The 24,742-nt window shown below is 29.5% G+C and overlaps 1 protein-coding gene and 2 pseudogenes across 1 annotated transcript in view; all 3 read left to right on the forward strand.

Moving 5' to 3' along the window:
- Positions 1-24,742, forward strand: part of LOC131433123 (putative fatty acyl-CoA reductase CG8306) — a 374,751-nt gene that overhangs the window by 309,873 nt on the left and 40,136 nt on the right. The gene's annotated exons all lie outside the window — the stretch shown is intronic.
- On the forward strand, positions 5,430-6,531 carry LOC131433124 (cytochrome b-like; annotated as a pseudogene).
- Positions 7,270-8,371, forward strand: LOC131433125 (cytochrome b-like; annotated as a pseudogene).

Here is a 24,742-nt window from a genome sequence, read left to right on the forward strand (position 1 = left end):
TTTAAAATAAAACATTATATTTTCAATATAAAAATAAAAATTTATTTTTTTATTAATATTTAAAAATTATTTTAATTTCCTTAACATCTTCAATGTCACACTCTAAATATAAGCTATTTAAATTAATTTAATAATATTAATAAAATTAATACAAAAACTCATTTTATATATCTTAATAAATAAATTTTTAAATTATTATTTTGAAATTCTTGTAAATATAAAGAATAATATTTTAATTGAGTGTATAATATCTGACCACCGAAATATTCTCTTCATCCTTTATCAAAAATTTTTAAAGAATTAAATCCAATCAATAAAAAAAATTTAATAATCCAATTGTAGAAATCATTGGTATAAATCATATACTTCCAGCAAATCATCTAAAATTATAAAAATATAAAGATTTATTAAAAATATTTAAAGAAATATTTTTAATTAAACCCTCTAAAATAAAAACTAATAAAACTAAAATCTTTTTTATAAAAGGCAAACAAATTATTGAGGGATTAAAAAAAATCAATCAATTTTATATGCTTCCTCCAATAATTGTTATTATTATTAATAAAAAAATACCAAAAACTATAATTCATCTATCTCTTCTTATTATATTTATAGATATACCTCTATATTCACCTCCTATTAAATAATAAACTAATCGAAATGAATAACAAACAGTTAACCCAGTTGAAAAAAAAGAAAAAAAATTTAAATGAGATAAACTTACAAATTCAAAAATTAAATCCTTAGAATAAAATCCAGCTAAAAAAGGTATACAACATAAAGCTAAATTTGCAATATTAAAACAACTTCTAACTAAAAGTATTCTAATCTTAAATTTCCTATAAATCGAATATCTTGTATATTTTTTATACAATGAATAATTACTCCAGCACATATAAATAATAATGCTTTAAATAAAGCATGTGTTAATAAATGAAAAAAAGCTAATATACCAAATCCCATAGATAAAATTCTTATTATTAATCCTAATTGTCTTAAAGTTGATAAAGCAATAATTTTTTTTAATCAAATTCAAAATTAGCCCGTAAACCTGCTATAAATATTGTTAAACCAGAAATTAGCAATAAAATTTGACTTATATAAGAATTTAAAAATAAAATATTAAATCGAATTAATAAATAAACTCCAGCTGTTACTAATGTAGAAGAATGTACTAATTCTGCAACAGGAGTAGGAGCAGCTATTGCTGCTGGTAATCAAGAAGAAAAGGGAATTTGTGCTCTTTTCGTTATAGCCGCTAATATAACTAAGTAACCAATAATTATTATACAACTATCATTTTTTATTATTTCTAAATACTAAATGTAATTTCATCTTCCATAATTTAATATTCATGCAATAGCTAATAATAAAGCTACATCCCCAATACGATTTGATAAAGCAGTTAATATCCCCGCATTATAAGATTTTACATTTTGAAAATAAATAACTAAACAATAAGAAACTAATCCTAAGCCATCTCATCCTAATAAAATTCTAATTAAATTTGGACTAATAAATAATAATATTATTGATATAACAAATATTAATACCTATAAAATAAATTGATTAAAATTTATATCTCCTTCTATATATCTGTTCTATAAAAAATTACTTAACAAGAAATAAATAATACGAATGATATAAATATTAAACTTATTCAATCAAATAATAAAGTTATAACAATTGACAAAGAATGCAAAGAAATTACCTCTCATTCAATAAAATAAATTTTACTAATTAATAAAAATTTTAATCTTAATATAAATAAAGAAATTCTAATAATTAATAAAATATAAAAACTATTTTTACAATAATTTAAATTTAACATGATCTAAAATGAAGCTCATATCATTGACAACACAAATCAATATTCTTCTTAAACTGTTTAAATTAAAGTCATAATATAAATAAAAATTCTTTTTATAATTAATAAATTTAAAGGTAATCAATGTAATATTGATAATAAATATTCCCGAATTAATCCAGTTGAAAAAAAAAAATTCTTGAATAAAACTTACCATGTTGTCTATAGGCAAATAAATATAAAGTATATGCTGCTCTAAAAAGAGATAAAAATATTAATCTTATTATTGTTAATCAAGACCAACCTACAATACTGTTAATTAAAGAAATTTCACCCAATAAATTTAATGTAGGAGGAGCAGCCATATTACCAGAACACAATAATAATCATCACAAAGAAAGTCTTGGTATTAAATTTATTATCCCCTTATTAATTAATAAACTTCGTTTTTCCACTTCGTTCCATGAGCAATTATCAATCTAGAAGATCCATTTAATCCTCAATATCTTATAGTTAATATTCCTCATAAAACAATTCCCATATGAGCAACTGAAGAATAAGCAAATAAAGATTTTAAATCAACTTGTAATAAACAAATTAATCTAACTAATACACCTCCAATTAATCTAATTCTAATAAATATAAAATTAAATTTCTTTCAATTATTTGTAAAATAAAAAATATCCGTAATAAACCATATCCCCCTAATTTTAATAAAACTCCAGCTAAAATCATAGACCCAGAAATAGGAGCTTCAACATGAGCCTTTTTTAATCATAAATGAAATAAAAATATAGGCATTTTAACTAAAAAAGCAAAAATTATTCTTATGTATAATAAATTTAAATCATATATTTTTAAATAATTTAATATAATAAAATTTATTGTATTTAAATCACTTTTAATATGAAAAATACCAATTAATAAAGGTAAAGAAGCTAATAAAGTATAAAATAATAAATAAATACCTGCTTGTAAACGTTCTGGTTGATATCCTCAAACTCAAATTAAAAATACAATAGGAATTAAACTTCTTTCAAAAAATAAATAAAACATAAAGACTCTAGCAGAACTAAAAGTTAATAATAATAATAATAATAATAATAATAATAATAATAATAATAATAATAATAATAATAATAATAATAATAATAATAATAATAATAATAATAATAATAATAATAATAATAATAATAATAATAATAATAATAATAATAATAATAATAATAATAATAATAATAATAATAATAATAATAATAATAATAATAATAATAATAATAATGATATTAATAAATTCATAAATATAAAAAAATTATTATAATTTTTCATCTGAATTAATTTTTCTCTAGCTATTGATATTAAACCACAAATTCAAATTCTTAATAAAATTAATCCATAAGAAATTATATCTTCTCCAAAATAATAAGAAATATTACAAAAATAATTATTAAATGATATATTTAATATAAATAAAAAAAATAAAAAATATAATAATTTGAATTAATCAATAAATATTTTTATAAAATAATAAAAATATTATAATATACAAAAATAAACTTTAACATTGTAAAATTGAAAAACTTTGAAAATAATCATTTCCATGAGTCCGAATTATTAAAACTAAAATAGATAAACCTAAAACTCCTTCACATACACAAAATCTTAAAAAGAATATTCTAAAATGTCTTTCAAAATTTATATAATTTAAATAAAAGAATAACAATACAAATAATAGTAATACTTTAAATTCTAAACTCAATAACGTACATAATAAATGTTTTCGGCTAGAAATAAAAGTAACACATCTAAATATAAACATTATAATCATAAATAAATAAATTAAAATAACCATTACTTTTAATAGTTTAAAAAAACATTAGTCTTGTTAACAAAAAATAATTTTTTTTAAACTTTAAGGAAAAGAAAATATTTCTTATCACTAATTCCCAGAAATATTATTTTAATTAAACTATTTCTTGAAATTCTATATTTTTAATATTTTTATGTTTAATTATATCATTTGTTTTTATACAAATAAAACATCCATTGGCTATTGGATTAATATTATTAATTCAAACTATTCTAATTTCATTAAATATTGGTTTATTAATAAAAACTTTTTGATTTTCATATATTTTATTTTTAGTATTCATAGGAGGAATATTAGTTTTATTTATTTATGTAACTTCTTTATCATCAAATGAATTATTTTCAATATCTCTAAAATTAATTTTATTTTTTACTTTTTGCCTTTCTCATATAGAAAGGTTATGCAATCACTTGAAAAACCGACTAGTGAAAATTTGCCCGGAGGGCCAAGTGTCATATACCATTCCACTCAGTTCATCGAGCTGAGCAATGTCTGTGTGTGTGTGTCAAATAATCTCACTAGTTTTTCTCAGAGATGGCTGAACCGATTTTGATAAACTTAGATTCAAATGAAAGGTCTCGTGGTCCCATGCGGAATTCATGAATTTCATCCCGATCTGACTTCCGGTTCCGGAGTTATAGGGTAAAGTGTGTTCAATATTGTACACCGTCACTTAAACCGGCAAAACAAAATACGTAAAAAAATTTCTAAACTTGTCTCAAAACTACACAAATCGATAGTCATTATCAGTAGGCAACTAAACAAATCGATTCCGGTTATCCTGGTTCCCGGTATCCGGTTCCGGAAGTACCGGAAATAGTGGTCATATATACAAAAATGGATCTCACTCACTTTTCTCAGCGATGGTTTCACCGATTTCCACAAACTTAGATTCAAATGAAAGGTCTTCCGGTCCCATATGGAATACCTGAATTTCATGCGGATCCGACTTCCGGTTCCGAAGTTATAGGGTAAAGTGTGTTCAATATTGTACACCGTCACTTAAAGTGGCGGAACAAAAACCGTAAAAAATGTTATAAACTGGACTCTAAACCGTTATTCCCAATCTTAGGGTCAATTGAAATGTTTTATGGTCCTACCAAAAATTACTGCATATTTTCGGATAGAACAAACATTTAAATCGTCATTGTGCGATGGCAAAATTGTATAAAATCTTCAAAATTTTAATAAAAACTAGTAGAGTTTGTATGTCATGTTAGTTGATGGCCGTACGAACCGACTTTGATTATACCGGTTCTCGGGTTCCGGTGCCGAAAGTGCATATAATAGTGAACCCACTTCGTTTTCTTAAGGATGACCTACGCAATCAAAGCACTGTTTTATTCTGTATGTTATACTAGTTAATGCACAGACAATCTCTTGGTTTCTTTCAAAAATCGAAGAGAAATTTTTTGAATAGAATACCATAATATTATACATGAGAAAGGCAGCATTACACCACTAGGTGGATTAAAACAGGTTTTTTATATTAACTCTATTAACATTAATAATTTTAGATAATATATTTATAGAAAATTTTTCTATAAACAATGAAATAAATATCTTTAATAAAATAAATATATTTCTATATGAAGATATAATTTCATTACATAAGATGTATAATTTTCCAACTAATATAATTACATTATTATTAATTAATTATTTATTTTTAATTATTTTTTTTATTTTTTGACAGTAAAAATTACAAAAAAAAATTTTGGTCCTTTACGACCAATAAATTAATTTTAATTTATGTTTAAACCATTTCGTAAAACACACCCTTTATTTAAAATTATAAATAATTCTTTAATTGATTTACCTACCCCAATTAATATTTCTGCTTGATGAAATTTTGGATCTTTATTAGGTTTATGTGTAATTATTCAAATTTTACCAGGTCTATTTTTGGCAATACATTATACTGCAGATATTGAAACTGCATTTAATAGAGTTAATCATATTTATCGAGATGTAAATAATGGTTGATTTCTACGTATTTGTCATGCAAATGGAGCATCTTTTTTCGCATTTTTATTTTTACATGTAGGACGAGGAATTTATTATAATTCCTTTCATTATATTCCTACTTGAATAGTAGGAACTATTATTTTATTCATAGTTATAGCAACAGGATTTTTAGGATATGTTTTACCTTGAGGACAAATATCTTTTTGATGGGCAACTGTAATTACTAATTTATTATCTGCAGTACCTTATCTTGGAAATGAATTTGAGTGGGATTTGCCACATTAACTCGATTTTTATTTTATCTTTTATTATTTTAGGTTTAACAATAATTCATTTATTATTTTTACATCAAACAGGATCTAATAACCCTTTAGGACTAAATAGAAATATTGATAAAATTCCATTCCATCCTCATTTTGTTTATAAGGATTTATTTGGATTTATTATTTTCATTTGAATTTTAATAACTTTTATTTGAAAATTTAATTATCTATTAATATACCAAAAAATTTTATTCCAGCTAAACCATTAGTAACCCCTGTTCACATTCAACCTGAATGATATATTTTATTTGCATATGCTATTCTTCGATCTATTCTCAATAAGCTAGGAGGGGTAATTGGATTAGTAGCCTCAATTTCTATTTGATTGATTTTACCTTTTATTCATAAAAATAAATTTCAAGGATTACAATTTTATCCAAATAATCAAATTTTATTTTGAAACTTAACAATTATTTTTCTTTTATTAACTTGAATTGGAGCCCGACCAGTAGAAACTCCTTTTGTATTAACAGGTCAAATTTTAACTATTTTATATATTTCTTATTTTTTTATTAATGTTTTAGCATTAAAATATTGAAATAAATTATTAAATTAAATTTAAATTAATAAAAAATCTTCTTCTTAGTCGGTGTTGAACAGTCGTTTGCACCGCACGCGTATAGCTCTTGGCTCCTGAGAATTTTTTCTGGATACCTAGAGTTTCATTGATTCAAGGCTTCAGTCTTTTTCAAGGCATTGTGCGATGGCAAAATTGTATAAAATCTTCAAAATTTTAATAAAAACTAGTAGAGTTTGTATGTCATGTTAGTTGATGGCCGTACGAACCGACTTTGATTATACCGGTTCTCGGGTTCCGGTGCCGAAAGTGCATATAATAGTGAACCCACTTCGTTTTCTTAAGGATGACCTACGCAATCAAAGCACTGTTTTATTCTGTATGTTATACTAGTTAATGCACAGACAATCTCTTGGTTTCTTTCAAAAATCGAAGAGAAATTTTTTGAATAGAATACCATAATATTATACATGAGAAAGGCAGCATTACACCACTAGGTGGATTAAAACAGGTTTTTTATATTAACTCTATTAACATTAATAATTTTAGATAATATATTTATAGAAAATTTTTCTATAAACAATGAAATAAATATCTTTAATAAAATAAATATATTTCTATATGAAGATATAATTTCATTACATAAGATGTATAATTTTCCAACTAATATAATTACATTATTATTAATTAATTATTTATTTTTAATTATTTTTTTTATTTTTTGACAGTAAAAATTACAAAAAAAAATTTTGGTCCTTTACGACCAATAAATTAATTTTAATTTATGTTTAAACCATTTCGTAAAACACACCCTTTATTTAAAATTATAAATAATTCTTTAATTGATTTACCTACCCCAATTAATATTTCTGCTTGATGAAATTTTGGATCTTTATTAGGTTTATGTGTAATTATTCAAATTTTACCAGGTCTATTTTTGGCAATACATTATACTGCAGATATTGAAACTGCATTTAATAGAGTTAATCATATTTATCGAGATGTAAATAATGGTTGATTTCTACGTATTTGTCATGCAAATGGAGCATCTTTTTTCGCATTTTTATTTTTACATGTAGGACGAGGAATTTATTATAATTCCTTTCATTATATTCCTACTTGAATAGTAGGAACTATTATTTTATTCATAGTTATAGCAACAGGATTTTTAGGATATGTTTTACCTTGAGGACAAATATCTTTTTGATGGGCAACTGTAATTACTAATTTATTATCTGCAGTACCTTATCTTGGAAATGAATTTGAATGGGATTTGCCACATTAACTCGATTTTTATTTTATCTTTTATTATTTTAGGTTTAACAATAATTCATTTATTATTTTTACATCAAACAGGATCTAATAACCCTTTAGGACTAAATAGAAATATTGATAAAATTCCATTCCATCCTCATTTTGTTTATAAGGATTTATTTGGATTTATTATTTTCATTTGAATTTTAATAACTTTTATTTGAAAATTTAATTATCTATTAATATACCAAAAAATTTTATTCCAGCTAAACCATTAGTAACCCCTGTTCACATTCAACCTGAATGATATATTTTATTTGCATATGCTATTCTTCGATCTATTCTCAATAAGCTAGGAGGGGTAATTGGATTAGTAGCCTCAATTTCTATTTGATTGATTTTACCTTTTATTCATAAAAATAAATTTCAAGGATTACAATTTTATCCAAATAATCAAATTTTATTTTGAAACTTAACAATTATTTTTCTTTTATTAACTTGAATTGGAGCCCGACCAGTAGAAACTCCTTTTGTATTAACAGGTCAAATTTTAACTATTTTATATATTTCTTATTTTTTTATTAATGTTTTAGCATTAAAATATTGAAATAAATTATTAAATTAAATTTAAATTAATAAAAAATCTTCTTCTTAGTCGGTGTTGAACAGTCGTTTGCACCGCACGCGTATAGCTCTTGGCTCCTGAGAATTTTTTCTGGATACCTAGAGTTTCATTGATTCAAGGCTTCAGTCTTTTTCAAGGCTACCGAATCACTAACAGTCTTAGCCTTTCTCAAGGTTATACAGTGAGTGATATTTGAGTGACTAAGTGATACAAAGAGTGATATTAGAGTGACTAAGAAATTAATCAGCTTTTTTTAAGGCTAGCTTTTCAAAGAACTATTCTTCGAACTAATCAGTCTTTATTAAGACTACCACAAAATCAGTCTTTATCAAGACTTTTCCAAACTAGGAGTCTAATCGAAGACTAATTTAGCCTAGTTAATTTAATTTAAAATTTCATTCATTTCAAAAATGCCTGCGTCCAACCGGAAAGGCAACAAGCTTAAGGCTAAAAATAATTCAATACGGAATAAATCACAATCCGTTATTCAATATTTTTCTAATAACATTCACGATCTTATAGAATCTGAATGTAAAAATAAAAGCTAACGGACGGATTTCTCTTCCTTTGATCCTATGCCGTCTAACAATATTTACGAGATTCTTCCTGAGCCCGATTGTAGCGACATAGAAGAAAATTCTTCAAAAATTCCCAAAATGGACGCTTGTCGTTCTGGGAAGAAACAATGCTTTGAAGTCGAAAATCATCATCGTCACTGGTGGCATAGATTGCACCAGTGACGATGATGATTTTCGACTTCAAAGCATTCCGTACTAAGCTTTCTACTTTTCTCCCGGAAGTAAAAGTCTCATTTCAAATCAGACGAAGAGGAGAATGTCGAGTCTTGGTTGATGGATTGGAAGATTATGAACGTCTTATTCGATATTTGTCCGAGAAACTTAATAATTTTTATTCATATGATATAAAATCAGACAGACACTTCAAGGCTGTCTTGAAAGGCTTATCAAATGATCAAAGTATTGATGAAATTAAAAAAAGATGTGCTTGGTTTTGCCCTTTCCCAAGTAATACTTATAAAAAAAGAGCGAATGGTACTTCTAAACCACGCTCTGGAATTTCCCATGAACTTTACCTAATACACTTCAATCGAAGTGATGTAAACAATTTGAAAACTTTAGAAAAAGTACGTTTCATTTCCCACATTAAAATTCATTGGGAACATTATAAACGGCATAATCGTATTGCAAACTTAACGCAATGTCATCGTTGCCAAGGCTTCGGCCATGGCACCAAAAATTGTCATATGGATATACGGTGTTTGAATTGCGGTAAATCGCATTCGAAAGACGTTTCTCCAATGAATGAAACCACTGATAAATTTTCATGTTCAAATTGCAATGGAAATCATAAATCCAATTATTTGAAATGTCCTGTCAGGGAAAAAATTTTAAACGCTCGTTTGCTTAGGCAACAAGCTAAATCAACGACCTAAAATTTACAGAACATACCTGAAAATTCAAAAAACCTTTACAAATGCCACGCCTAATACTTCTAAGGCACTGATTTCTTCGCATTTAAAACAAAAAACAGGTACGCCTGCCAATTCGTCTTCTAACGAAAACAATTTATTGACGGGTAGATCGACCTCGTCATCATCTTCTTCTAATGTCAGTTATGCTAGTATATCAGGTAGAAATCTACCACCTATTTCTTCTAATATAAATAATCAAAACAAAGGACCGCCTTGCAGTTCATCTTCTAACGAAAACAATTTATTATTAGGTAGATCGGCCATATCATCTTCTTCTCATGGCAGTCTACCTACGAATATTACTTCAATGCCATTCACTTTTTAAAATAAAGTTGATTTAGGCGATATAACTGAAAATAAAATGATCGACCTGTAAGATCAACTTTTTCAAATGATCATCCGAATGAATTTGACTTCATCAATTTTTGAAGCATTTCAAATCGGATGACAATTCGCAAATAATATTATAATGAATTTAAAACTTAACAGTGATGTTAAATAATTATTTAAATATTTTAAATTGGAATGCTCGATCTTTGAAATCGAGTGAAGATGAATGTTATAATTTTCTCAAAGTTCACAAAATTCATATTGCCATTGTGACAGACTCTTTTCTTAAAACAAATGTCAAATTTAAAAGTAATCCACATTATGTGGTTCATCGATTTGACAGGTTTGATGGAATGGGTGGTGAAGTTGCCATTTTTGTCCAACGGCAAATTAAACATCGAATTTTACCTTCTTTCAATACTAAAGTTATTGAAAGCTTGGGAGTCGAAGTTGAAACCATTCATGGAATTTATTTCATCGCTGGAGCATATTTGCCATTCCAATGCACCGGCGAACAATTAAATTTCTTTAAAGGCGATTTGCAAAAACACACAATATATCAAGCGAAATTTTTCGTAATAGGGGACTTAAATGCTAAGCATGTCCAGTGGAATTGTAGGCAAAATAACAGTAATGGTAAAATACTTCATAATCAACTCTCAGCTGGTTATTTCACAGTTCTTCATCCCAGTAATCCGACTTGTTTCTCTTCCGTGAAAAACCCCGTCTACAATTGATCTGGTTCTAACAGATCAAAGTCACATTTGTAGTGAACCAATTACACATGCTGACTTTGACTCAGATCATCTTCCAGTAACATTCAGACTTTCCAACAAAGCTATAATTAATCCAGTTAGTTCTATATTCGACTATCATAGAGCCAATTGGTTGGATTACAGATCTCACATTGAAAATCATGTGGATCATGAAACTATTTTAGAAAATACTGCGTACATCGACACAGCAATTGATAATTTGAATCATTATATTATCGAAGCTAGAAATCTTTCAGTTTCCAAAGCTCAAACTAAATTAAATTTTCCTATCATCGATGACAATCTTCAACTGCTCATTCGGTTGAAGAATGTTCGTCGACGACAATATCAACGTTCTCGTGATCCTGCTATGAAAAACATAGTTAAGGATTTACAAAAAGAATTTAAACATAGATTTACTCTTTTGCGAGATGAAAATTTCGCTAAAGAAGTTGAACAAATTAAACCATATTCTAAACCTTTCTGGAAACTTTCTAAGGTTCTTAAGAAACCTCAGAAACCAATTCCTGCTCTCAAGGAAGGAAATCAAATACTTCTTACAAATGGCGAAAAAGCTCAAAAACTTGCTCAGCAGTTCGAAAGTGTACACAATTTTAATTTGAACGTTGTGAGTCCTATTGAAAATGAAAACTCATTGAAATATGAGCACATTTCAACCCAAGTGTTATCACACGATGACATTATTGAGACGAATTTTGATGAAATTAAATCAATTATTGGGAAACTTAAAAACATGAAGGCTCCTGGTAATGATGGAATTTTTAATATTCTTATTAAAAATCTTCCCGATGTTGCCTTGAGACTCCTGGTTAAAATTTTTAACAAGTGTTTTTCATTAGATTACTTCCCAAAAAGATGTAAAAACGCTAAAGTAATAGCTATCCTCAAACCTGATAAAAATCCAGCAGAAACATCAAGCTATCGACCAATTAGCTTACTTTCTTCTAGCAGTAAACTTTTTGAAAAAATTATCTTGTTGAGAATGATGTCTCATATAAATGAGAATTCAATTTTTTTTTACCAGAGCAGTTTGGATTTCGTCATGAACATTCAACTACTCAATTTAAAGACCCGTACCCGAGTGATCAGCAAAAAAATTTACCTGTACCCGTACCCGACCCGAATGAATAGTAAAAATTTTACCAAAATTTAGGATGGAGAAAATAATATTGTTTAGATAACGAGCCGTATCAGGCTCTAGTTGGTAAGTAAAATACATTAAATTCTTGTTTACATTTAAACATATAAATAAACTGTGAAGCATGAATAGATTTCCAATGTTTTTGGTACTTTATACTCATTTACAAATGCCAACAAAAGGGAGTAATATCTACTTAAATTTTTCGAGAAGCATATTTACCCAAAATGTCGTAATACCCGTTGTATTCAATTTTGGGTAGGTATGGTTTTTACGAAACAGTGCGACTGTTGATCCAATTTTTTAGAACCACAAGTAGGCGTGCTCATTATCTTGACACACAAATAAAAATTCACATTCGAATCATTTGCAAAATCATGTAAAATGGTTCCAAATGTCAAATTGAATATTATACGTGACGAAAATAAATGTTATGCGAACATCCCCTAAAATGAATAGAGTATCATCAGTTCGTTTACGTGAATTGATCAAACATCAAAAAATGTACGTGTATTCCGAGTGTGAAAAATTCAATTTTGAAAATGGTGAACAGTGAGCCCTTCAAATGTAAGTAGTTTGAACATTCGTGAATATCGGTGGACTTCAATCCTAACATTGCACATCCTTTGAAATCAAAATTAAATGAATTTGGTTTGGATCTAGTATTTAGCAGCATGAACTGTCAATTGAAAAATTTACTAGGTTCTACAAAAGATCCTACGGATAATTTGAAAAAATCTGGGGTATACAAAATCTCGTGTTCTCATTGTGATAAAAAATATATTAGACAAACAAAGAGAACTCTAGACATCCATTTCAAAGAGCACGTCGCTGAAATAGCGAAAGCATCTAAAGAATTAGAGAAAGGACTACCACATCATTTCAAGTCAAAAGTAGCTGAACATGTTTTTTCTGAAGATCATGAACTCACTACCAACGACATAAAAATCATAAGACAAATTTCCAACCCATGGAAATTAGACACAGCCGAAAGTTTAGAAATCTTCAAAAATAACTCCATTTCTTTACTGTATCGTGACCAAGGAAATAAGCCCTCCTGGCTATTCAAGTTATTACCGACACATAAGATACAAATAGATTTAGGTAATACTTAATCTCTTAATATCCCACTTCTTCAGTTTGTTGCCCTTCGCTGACAATCAAACTACCGTCCTACCCGTTTGTTACTACCTGTTTCTTCCCGTTTTTACCCGTTGACAATAAGACTTTTCGTATAAAAGGAGCAGCATTACAGCATTCTTTCAAACAAACTTATAAAACCGATACACTGAAGAAGGATGTAAATAACATTCCGAAATACGCGTATCTGTATTGTAACGTTTGTTATGCTTAATTAATGTATAGTGACTTTGTGAAAGTGTAATAACGTGACAGTGAAATAGTGGAATTAAACGGTACATAGATAGTGCAACTGATGAATATATTCCGCTAACAGCTCCAGGTAAAAAATAGTGACAATGGTTACCAAGCCAAGTGAGCCAAACAGGTTTATTAAGTTAAGAAAGAAAATTGTGATTAAGTTAAGAAAGATATTGCGTTTTTGAAAAAATGCAGTAGATTTGGATTAATTCCCACATGCTGTAAAATAACGGGTGGGAGATCTTTTTCTAGAAAAATTCTAATTAAAATTCAACACGAAATTTTGAAAGAGAAGGTTAAAAAATTGTATAGCATTCAGAGCGTAAAAGCTTTGGAATGCTATAACCTTCACTTGAAACTAGCGAAACAATATCCTCAAGGCTTCGAAACTTTTCTAAACAAAGTAAAAATTGCAGAACATTGCGAATCCGAACGCAAACGAATTCTTCTTCATAAGAAATTCGAAAATTTACGTTCCAAAAATCTTTCAGACGTTATCCCCAAAACTTCCAGTACAATTTTTGGAGGATTTTCTTGTAAATCGTTCATCTCAAAATTTTACCAATGAACAAACTAATCTTCTAAATCTTGGTTTAAATTATGCAATTTCTTCAAAAGTAAATCTCGAACAAGTTATCATAGACATAGAAACAGGTTTGAATAACTGTGATCTTTCCTTTCCTCAAATTAATGACGCCAGAACTATCGTAGCTGACGTCATTAGAAGTACTTCTATGAATAATCAGCAAACCATTGATGAAAAAGAACTAGTGAAACAATTGCGAGAAAAGCCTGTTTTTTATGTAAAGGCTGACAAGGGAAATAAAGTAGTTATTATGGACAAACAAGATTATGACAACTTGATAACCCAAAAAATTAATGACGGTTCTTAAAGAAACAAAGAACCGATCCCCTTCCAGAAATTATCAAAAAAGTGGATAAAAAATCTCTTCTTGAATGTAATTCAAACTTCGATATAAACCTCAATTACCTCAAAGTTCCTAACCCTTCTTTACCCAAAATCAAAGGACTACCAAAGGTTCACAAACCTGGTAACGAAATAAGGGAAATTATTTCTTCAGTGGGAGCCCCTACCCAAAAAATCGCCAAATGGCTAGTAAAAGAATTCCATTCTACGCCAAAAATTTTTTTCAGTAGATCAGTACCCAACACACAAGAATTTACGACTCAACTTCAAAACTCTGGTGAAATCGAAGAAAACGAAATAATGGTGTCATTCGATGTAACCGCCTTATTCCCAAGTGTCCCGGTGAAAGACTCAATCAATCTATTAGAAGATTGGTTACTTCAACAACATAGTAACAGTTTATGGAAAAGCAAAGTAAGGTCATATCTGAACCTAACTCGGCTGTGTATGGATGTAAATTACTTCAAATTCAGAGGCGGATTTTATAAACAGTTACAAGGGGCACCAATGGGTAATCCGCTCTCCCCGTTTTTATGCGAATTGTTTATGGCAAATCTTGAAGAACTTTTGAAAAACCAGGGATTATTTCCTAATCGCTGGTGGAGATACGTTGATGATATATTCTGTATCATCAAACGCAATGATTTATCAACTTTCTTACAAATGATTAATAACTTACATAAAAACATTAAATTCACCTACGAGGAGGAGAAAGACAACAGTTTACCTTTCTTAGATATCCTCATTGTCAGAGAGGCAAAAACCTTAAATTTCGAGATATGCAGGAAGCCAACCAACACAGATCGGGTCATACCAAATACTTCTAATCATTCCCACCAACACAAAGTGGCAGCTTTCCACCATATGATTCACAGAATGCTGACTTTACCCCTTAAGAGAGATGCTGCAATAAAAGAGAAAAACTTTATTTTTGAAATTGGAAAACTCAATGGATATCCGGAGCGTTCAATCCAAACAATCCTCGACAAAAAATTAAGATTGTTGAAAAAACAATCACTTACAACTCTACCTCCCCTATCGGAAAATTTAAAAGAATATCGGTGGACTTCAATCCTAACATTGCACATCCTTTGAAATCAAAACTAAATAAATTTGGTTTGGACCTAGTATTTAGCAGCATGAACTGTTAATTGAAAAATTTACTAGGTTCTACAAAACAAACAAAGAGAACTCTAGACATCCGTTTCAAAGAGCACGTCGCTGAAATAGCGAAAGCATCTAAAGAATTAGAGAAAGTACTACCACATCATTTCAAGTCAAAAGTAGCTGAACATGCCTTTTCTGAAGATCATGAACTCACTACCAACGACATAAAAATCATAAGACAAATTTCCAACCCATGGAAATTAGACACAGCCGAAAGTTTAGAAATCTTCAAAAATAACTCCATTTCTTTATTGAATCGTGACCAAGGAAATAAGCCCTCCTGGCTATTCAAGTTATTACCGACACATAAGATACAAATAGATTTAGGTAATACTTAATCTCTTAATATCCCACTTCTTCAGTTTGTTGCCCTCCGCTGACAATCAAACTACCGTCCTACCCGTTTGTTACTACCTGTTTCTTACCGTTTTTACCCGTTGACAATAAGACTTTTCGTATAAAAGGAGCAGCATTACAGCATTCTTTCAAACAAACTTATAAAACCGATACACTGAAGAAGGATGTAAATAACATTCCGAAATACGCGTATCTGTATTGTAACGTTTGTTATGCTTCACCAAAAACCCGACGGGTACGGGTCGGGTTTCCAGGCAAACTAATAAATTATATAAAGTGCCCAAATATATTAAATGTTTATATTCTCTTATAAACAGAAATTTTAAGCTTTGTCTAAAAAACAAATTGTTAATTTATAAACAAACTAGCTGACCCGTCGAACTTCGTCTCGCCCAAAAACTATTTGTTCGCATTTATATGTTCGAAGAGCAGAATGGTCAAACGACTAAGTGGTTAACGTTTTTCTCCAATATTTTGCTGATTACTTAACCTACAATCAACGGAATTCGACACACATTCTATACGGGCAGTGGATAATTGTGATAGAATCATTTTACTATTGTCGCCTATTCTAACTATGTACATACACTGCCCATACTCGCATATCAGTCCCATATCGATTTTCGCCAATTTTGAGTTAGCTTGAGGAATGAAATCTATCCACAATATACTCTCAGAAATTGCAATAAGAGTTGAAGGTTTGTTCAGAAAAATGTGAAAAAAATATCAACTCTTGTCTGTCCCATATGCAAATTACCCGCGTATCAGTCCCATTCAGTGCCATTTTCAAAAATTTCATTTGTTGCAATATTGGAATAGCAAAGGTGTATCACGTTTGATTTAGCATTAGGTATCACATTAATTCAAAAAAATCGGAAATAAAATTTTGATCGTCTTTTTCTCGACATGCCGATTTTCCATATGGGACTGATATGCAACTATGGGCAGTGTAACTTCGGCATAAGATGTGTCTATGAAAATATCTGTGAATGCTCAACACAAAGGTTTCGAAATATTGTAACCTAGTATGAGAATCATCAAGTTGATTCATCGGTTCGATTTTCTGGTATAATTGTCAAATTGCGATTATCCCTTGTTAAATTCCACACAGCGCCGATTATTGCAAAACTGTATCTAGCCGTGAAATACTCAAAGTAGAGGCAGTGAGTTCTTGTAGCATCATCTACCAGATTGACGATGTTGTATACAATTTAGAGAAATAGTATAAATCCATCTTGCATATTGATATCTAATTGCCACTTATTATGTGCGCTTTATGTAATCTAAATCATTCGAAAGCAAAATGCAAGAAAAATCTCTTAGCTTGACTTCAGCGCTTCTATAGCACAAACTTTTTGTTGATTCCCAATGACCAATAGTATTCTTCTGACTACATTACACACATTCTGGAATTCCACGAGCCATTTAGTAGGCAACAATGTTGATACCCAATTAAGCACGTGTCTCGGAATGACGAACCACATGAATCAAGCATGCACTTCACACAAATCAACTCGTTGCGCGCCAAAAGATTCTTTCAACGATCTAGTATTCCTTTCTTCGACGGCCAAACACTTATACAGCTCGTTATGCGCCAAACACTTATCAATGATCTAGCAATCATTGGCGACTTTTTCAGTGGAAAATTCCATTGTCCATAAAAAATAATTTTATTGATTTTTCCCACTTTTCCGGTAAGTTTTCCTAATTTTTTTTATGTACGAACCCGGTGGGGGTAAAAATTGATCAAACAAAAAAAAATCATCTCCATCCGTCCATCCGTTCTTACGTGATGCGATTACAAAGAATGATCTCTGCATTTTTATATATATAGATAGATTTTCAGACCAGTCATGCTTTATGCAGTACCAATTTGGTCAAGTTGTTGTTCCACCAGAAAGAAAACGCTTCAAAAGATTCAGAACAAAATTCTGAAAATGATTTTGAAGCGTCCTCCCTGGTTTAGTACAAATTAGTTACACAGACTCACAAATATAGAACCATTAGATGTAATGTCACATAATATTATAAGCAAATTCCGACAAAAATCGATGCAATCTTCAATTGAATCGATTCGCTCTCTGTATTAGTTAGCAAGTTAGTATATAAGTTCCTTTTCCCCATTACACAATACAAGTAGGTGTAGAATTTTCCCTACACAAAAATCTCAGAATTGCGGAAGCAAATGATGTCCTCATGGTATCAACCAAATCATATATATATATATATATATATATATATATATATATATATATATATATATATATATATATATATATATATATATATATATATATAATAGGGCTGAAAAGTCACCACTTGTGGCTGAACACCCAATTTAAATCCTAATAATTTAATTTTAACTCATATTCCAATAAATAGTTATTTTAAAAAAAGTAAAATTTTCTATTAATTTCTATACTAAAATTAATTCATTAAAATATTAAATACAAAAAAAAAGATTTTTTCCCCAATAAAAAAAAATAATTTCGAATTTGAATATACCCTAGAACTTTTTGCTCTAATAAAGTTAAAAAAGCTACTCCTACTAAAACACAAATCATTAATAATAAACTTCCAATTTATCTTAAATAATAACCTAAAATAAACACTACTATTTATTATGTTATATTATATTTATAAATTCTAAATTTAATGCACTTAACATATCTGCCAAAATAGTACTATAAATTTAACACATGGATCAATAAGTCCCGATACTAAAGCAGGGATGGCGCTCGTAGTAAACCAGTAACCACGTCTTTCTAGAGTACTAACCTTTGCTTGAAACGGGTCAAAATTTTAAGTCGATCCGACCAGAAACAGCTGAGTTATCGAGGTTGGAGTAAAGTCGTTTTGTAGTTTGTTTTAAAAAAAATGGAAAAAACCGAGTTTCGTGTTTTGATAAAACATTGATTTTTTTTTTTTGTTTCGATTATAGAGGTTTTAACCTTAAGGTCATTCACCTCTTCGGGCCAGAAAAACTTTCTGACCCTATGTACGGGGTTGGGAATCGAACCCAGGCGAGCTGCGTGAAAGGCATCGACTTACCCATCACGCTACACCCGTCCCCTACATTGATTTTTTTATGGATAAAAACACCGTGCAAGCGAAACAATGAATTGAAAAATGTTATCCGGACTCTTGTCCATCAAAAGCAACGATTTGTCGGTGGTTCGCCGAGTTTAAACGTGGTTGTACCGACACAAATGACGCGGAACGCTCGGGTAGTGGAAGCCGTTACACCGGAAAATGTGAGTGAAGTGACAAAAATTATAATGAAAGATCGTAAAGTGAAGCTCCGTGAGATTGCTGAGATGACACAGATATCATATGGAAGTGTATTTACTATCCTTCATGAAAAATTGAGCATGAAAAAGTTTTTTTCCAAGTGGGTGCCGCGATTGCTTTCGATGGAACAAAATGCACCCTGCCACAAGTCGATGAAAACAATGGCGAAACGAAACGAATTGGGCTTTGATCTGCTTCCCCACCCCCACACTCGCCAGATTTAGCCCCCAGTGACTACTGGCTCTTTGCTGATCTTAAAAAAATGCTCCAGGGAAAAAGATTTGGCTCAAATGAGGAGGTCATCGCTGAAACTGAAGCTTATTTTGAAGCGAAAGATAAATTTTATTATAAACATGGTATTGAAAAATTGGAAAAACGTTGGAACCATTGTATCACCCTAAAAGATGATTATGTTGATGAATAAAAAAACATTTGCAAAAAAAATGTTGTTTCCATTGTTAGTCTCGGTACTTATTGATCCATGTGTTAATATTATCCTTAATTTTTAAAATTAATATTTTTTATTTTAGGTCCTTTCGTACTATAAAATAATTTTTTATTAAGGATAGAAACCAACCTGGCTTACGCCGGTTTAAACTCAAATCATGTAAGAATTTATAGGTCGAACAGACCTAAACTTTAAACTGTTGCATTTAAAAATAACACTTAATTCAACATCGAGGTCGCAATCTTTTTTGTCGATAAGAACTGTAAAAAAATTTCGCTATTATCCCTAAGGTAACTTAATTTTTTAATCAATAAAATTGGATCAATTATTCATATATTTATGTTTATAAAAGTTAATTAAATTTTAATACCACCCCAGTAAAATTTTTACAAAAATATAAAATTTAAAATTCTTTTTAATTTATAAATTTCAAAAAATAAAGATCTATAGGGTCTTCTCGACCTTTAATTACATTTTAACTTTTTTATTAAAAATTTAAATTCTATTAAATTTTAAAAAAGACAGTATATATCTTATTCAACCATTCACACAAGCCTTCAATTAAAAGACTATTGATTATGCTACCTTTGCACAGTCAAAATACTGCGGCCCTTTAAATTTTATTCAGTGGCAGGTTAGACTCTAAATTAAATTCAAAAAGACATGTTTTTGATGAACAGGTAAATATATAAATTGCGAATTCCTTATTTAAACCTAACATTTTAAAAAATTTATATAATTTTATATACTAATTTTATCATTATTGATAAATATTTTATATTAAAATTTATATTTTAATACATAATTTAATTTATAATCAATAATATTTTATAAATAAATAAATTATAATAAATTTATTAATGATAGATATTTTTAAACTTACATTTTCTTTTTATAAACTTATAAATATAAAAATTTATTTTAAACCACAAAATACCAAAAAAGACACCTAAAATTACACCTTCAAAAAAAGATCCCCGTGTTAAATCTAAAAAGCCAAATTTAAAACCAAAAACTGTACCTCCTGGTTTGTCAAATTCACAAACCAATCCAGAAACTAACACAAGAAAAGACAATAATCCAGTGGGCTCCGTTTCACAGCCACCATCAGGATTACTGAAGTTTTCGGAAATTGTAGAATGGATTTTCGCAGCATTCAATATTTCTGAACCTCTGAAGACCATCATAACGGCATTCCTTCCAATAGCTAGAACTTTTTTGAAACAGTTATCAGCTCAATGGCCAGTTCTTTCAGGTTTTGTATCATTCGATGGATAATTTATCATCCGCCGCAAATGATACAATCACTGTCCTGCAGTGGAACTGTCGAAGCATCATGCCAAAACTTGATTCATTTAAAGTTTTGTTGCATAGTAAAAAATGTGATATATTTGCTTTGTGCGAAACATGGCTTACATCAAACATAGCCATAAATTTTAATGACTTTAACATTATACGTCTCGATAGAGACTCTCCGTATGGTGGAGTGCTTCTAGGAATTAAGAAATGTTATTCCTTTTATAGATTAAACATTCCTTCGACTTCTAGTATACAAGTTGTTGCTTGTCAAATAAACATTAAAGGAAAGGACATTTGCATTGCTTCGGTATATATTCCTCCAAGAGCTCAAGTTGGACAACGACAGCTTAATGAAATGGTCGAAGCCCTCCCTGCTCCACGTTTGATTTTAGGAGATTTCAATTCGCACGGAACTATGTGGGGTTCCGTTTACAATGATAGCAGATCATTTTTAATATATAATATTTGCGACAATTTCAACATGACAGTATTGAATATGGGTAGCATGACACGGATTCCAAGACCTCCTGCACGTCCAAGAGCATTAGATTTATTCTTTGCTCGACTTCAATTCGACTTGATTGCACCTGGAAAGTATTTCCTGATTTACACGGTAGCGATCATTTACCAATCATCATCTCAATTAGTAGTAACAAATGTATTGCTAATTCAGTTAATATTCCATATGATTTGACAAAAAATATTGACTGGATTAAATTCCAAAGTAATATGTCAAGTATCTTGGAATTGGAAGAGCTCCCCCCACTTGAAGAATATGACTTTCTCGTTTGTTCGATACTGGAGTTCGCTGAACAAGCACAAACCAAACGATTTCTTGGTCCATCGTCTAACAGAGAAGACCTCCAAATCCTTGGTGGGACAAAGAGTGCTCAGATGCTAAACACGCGAAACAAAATGCTTCCAAGACGTTGTTAAAACGAGGAGGAGGAACTCCTCAGAATTTTGAAAAATTCTTGGTTTTAGAAACCAAGTACAAGAACATACTTCGAGTCAAGAAATGCAGCTATTGGAGACATTTTGTGGAAGGTTTGTCAAGAGAAACCTCAATGAGCACTCTTTGGAATACGGCCAGACGAATGAGGAATCGTAACGTAGGAAATGAGAGTGAGGAGTACTCGAATCGATGAATATTGGATTTTGCGAGGAAAGCATTATTAGGGAGTCTTCTTCAAATGATGATTCCCTTGATAGCCCCTTTTCAATGATGGAATTTTCCATAGCACTCATGTCTTGTAACAATAACGCTCCTGGGTTGGACAGAATTAAATTCATTTTGGTGAACAATCTGCCCGACCTCGCAAAAAGACGTTTGTTGGAATTGTTCAACAAGTTTCTTGAGCACAATATTGTTCCACCTGACTGGAGGCAAGTGAAAGTTATCGCCATTCAAAAGCCGGGGAAACCAGCTTCCAATCACAACTCTTATAGACCCATTGCAATGTTGTCCTGCATCAGAAAATTGTTCTAAAAAATTATTCTTCGACGTCTCGACACTTGGGTCGAGACGAAAGGTTTGTTGTCAGATACTCAATTTGGCTTCCGAAGAAATAAAGGGACGAATGATTGCCTTGCATTGCTTTCGTCTGACATCCAAATTGCCTTCGCTCAAAAACAACAAATGGCCTCTGTAGTTTTAGACATTAAAGTAGCATTTGATTCAGTTTCCATTGATGTTCTTTCAGACAAGCTCCCCCAACATGGACATCCAGCGGATATAAATAATTATTTGCACAACTTTTTGTCAGAGAAGTGCATGTATTTTTCACATGGCGACTTGGCAACATTCAGAATTAGCTACATGGGTCTCCCACAAGGCTCATGCCTCAGTCCGCTCCTGTATAATTTCTATGTAAACGACATTGACAGCTGTCTCGTAAACCCATGTACACTAAGACAATTGGTAGATGATGGCGTGGTTTCAGTTACTGGATCCAAAGCTATTGATCTGCAAAAACCATTGCAAGATACCTTAGATAAATTGTCCGTTTGGGCTGTTCATCTGGGTATCGAATTCTCTGCGGAGAAAACAGAGCTGGTCGTCTTTTCAAGAAAGCATGATCCCGCGCAACTTCAGCTTCATATGATGGAAAGAATGATCCAACAGGTTTTGACTTTCAAATACCTCGGGGTGTGGTTTGATTCCAAATACACGTGGGGAGGACACATAAGGTTTCTGATATCAAAATGCCAACAGAGAGTAAATTTTCTTCGAACAATAACAGGGTCTTGGTGGGGTGCTCATCCGCAAGAAATAATAAAATTGTATCAGACAACGATACTTTCAGTGATGGAATATGGATGCGTTTGCTTTCGTTCCGCTGCAAATTCTCATATTATCAAACTGGAGCGAATTCAGTATCGTTGTTTGCGAATTGCTTTAGGATGCATGCATTCGACACATACAATGAGTCTCTGAGTTCTGGCGGGAGTTCTTCCATTGAAGGGTCGTTTTTGGGAGCTTTTGTCGCGACTGCTAATAAGATGCGAGGTACTGGTTACGAAATCAACAACAAAATGTATAAAAATTTCAGCTTATTTTATAATTTATAGCAGTTAATCGCTTGGTTCAAATAATGTTTTTAAGTAGATTTAATAATAATTAACGAAATAGCTAATATGATATTTAAAAAATAAGAGGAATATGTTTTATTAAAATCGAATCGCTGCGACTATACTAGTATTATATTAGGTTAAGAATTCTATGTAAAAGTGATGATACGACGAAAAAAAACTTATGTAAATTGCCTTAAGAAATAAACGTATTTATGGAAAAAAATTATTTTAAAGCTAATCCCTTAAAATATTAATTTTATAAAATAAATATATTAATTTTATTAAAATATTAATTTTATAAATCTAAATTAAATTTATTTCTTAAAAAACTAGATATATTTTAAAACGATTAACATTTCATTTCTAAAAAAAAATATATTTAAAATAATTAAAATATTTATACTACAATAACTTTTATATATAAATAAATCTTAAAAACTCGAGAAAAATTAGTATAATAATTAATTAATTAATAAACCCTGATACACAAGGTACAATAAATTAAATTTTCTTTTTAAATAATAATTTTTCAAAATATTTCAATATTCTTTTACAATACAATTTAACTGTAATTAAAATTATTTTTTCTTTAAAAAATACTTTAACTTTAAATTTAAAAATTATTTTTATTATTTAAATATTAAATAAAAATATTAATAAATAAATTTTATTCAATTTAAAACGATTTGCACAAATTTCTTTTCAATGTAAATGAAATACTTTACTTTTTAGGCTTTAAATTGTCATTCTAGATACACACTCCAGTACATCTACTATGTTACAACTTATCTTATTTTAAAAATAAGAACGATGGGCGATATGTGCATATTTTAGAACTACAATCATACAAAAAATCTTTTTTATATTACTATCAAATCCACTTTTAAATTTTTATTTAAAAAAATTATCCATTTAAATATATTTATTGTAATCCATTTCTACTTAAATATAAACTGCACCTTGATCTGACATTTTATTTTCAAATTAAATATTTAGTAAATTTTTCTTATAATATATTCTGATGACGACGATATACAAATTAAACAAATTTAAGTAAGGTTCAATGTGGATTATCAATTACAGAATAGACTAAAATACCGCCAAAATTTTTAAATTTAAAGAATATAACTAATACTACTTTAATAATATTTTTATTTATTTTTTATAATAGGGTATCTTATCCTAGTTTATAACAAAA

Source organism: Malaya genurostris, chromosome 2 (genome assembly GCF_030247185.1).
Source record: "Malaya genurostris strain Urasoe2022 chromosome 2, Malgen_1.1, whole genome shotgun sequence".
NCBI lineage: Eukaryota > Metazoa > Arthropoda > Insecta > Diptera > Culicidae > Malaya > Malaya genurostris.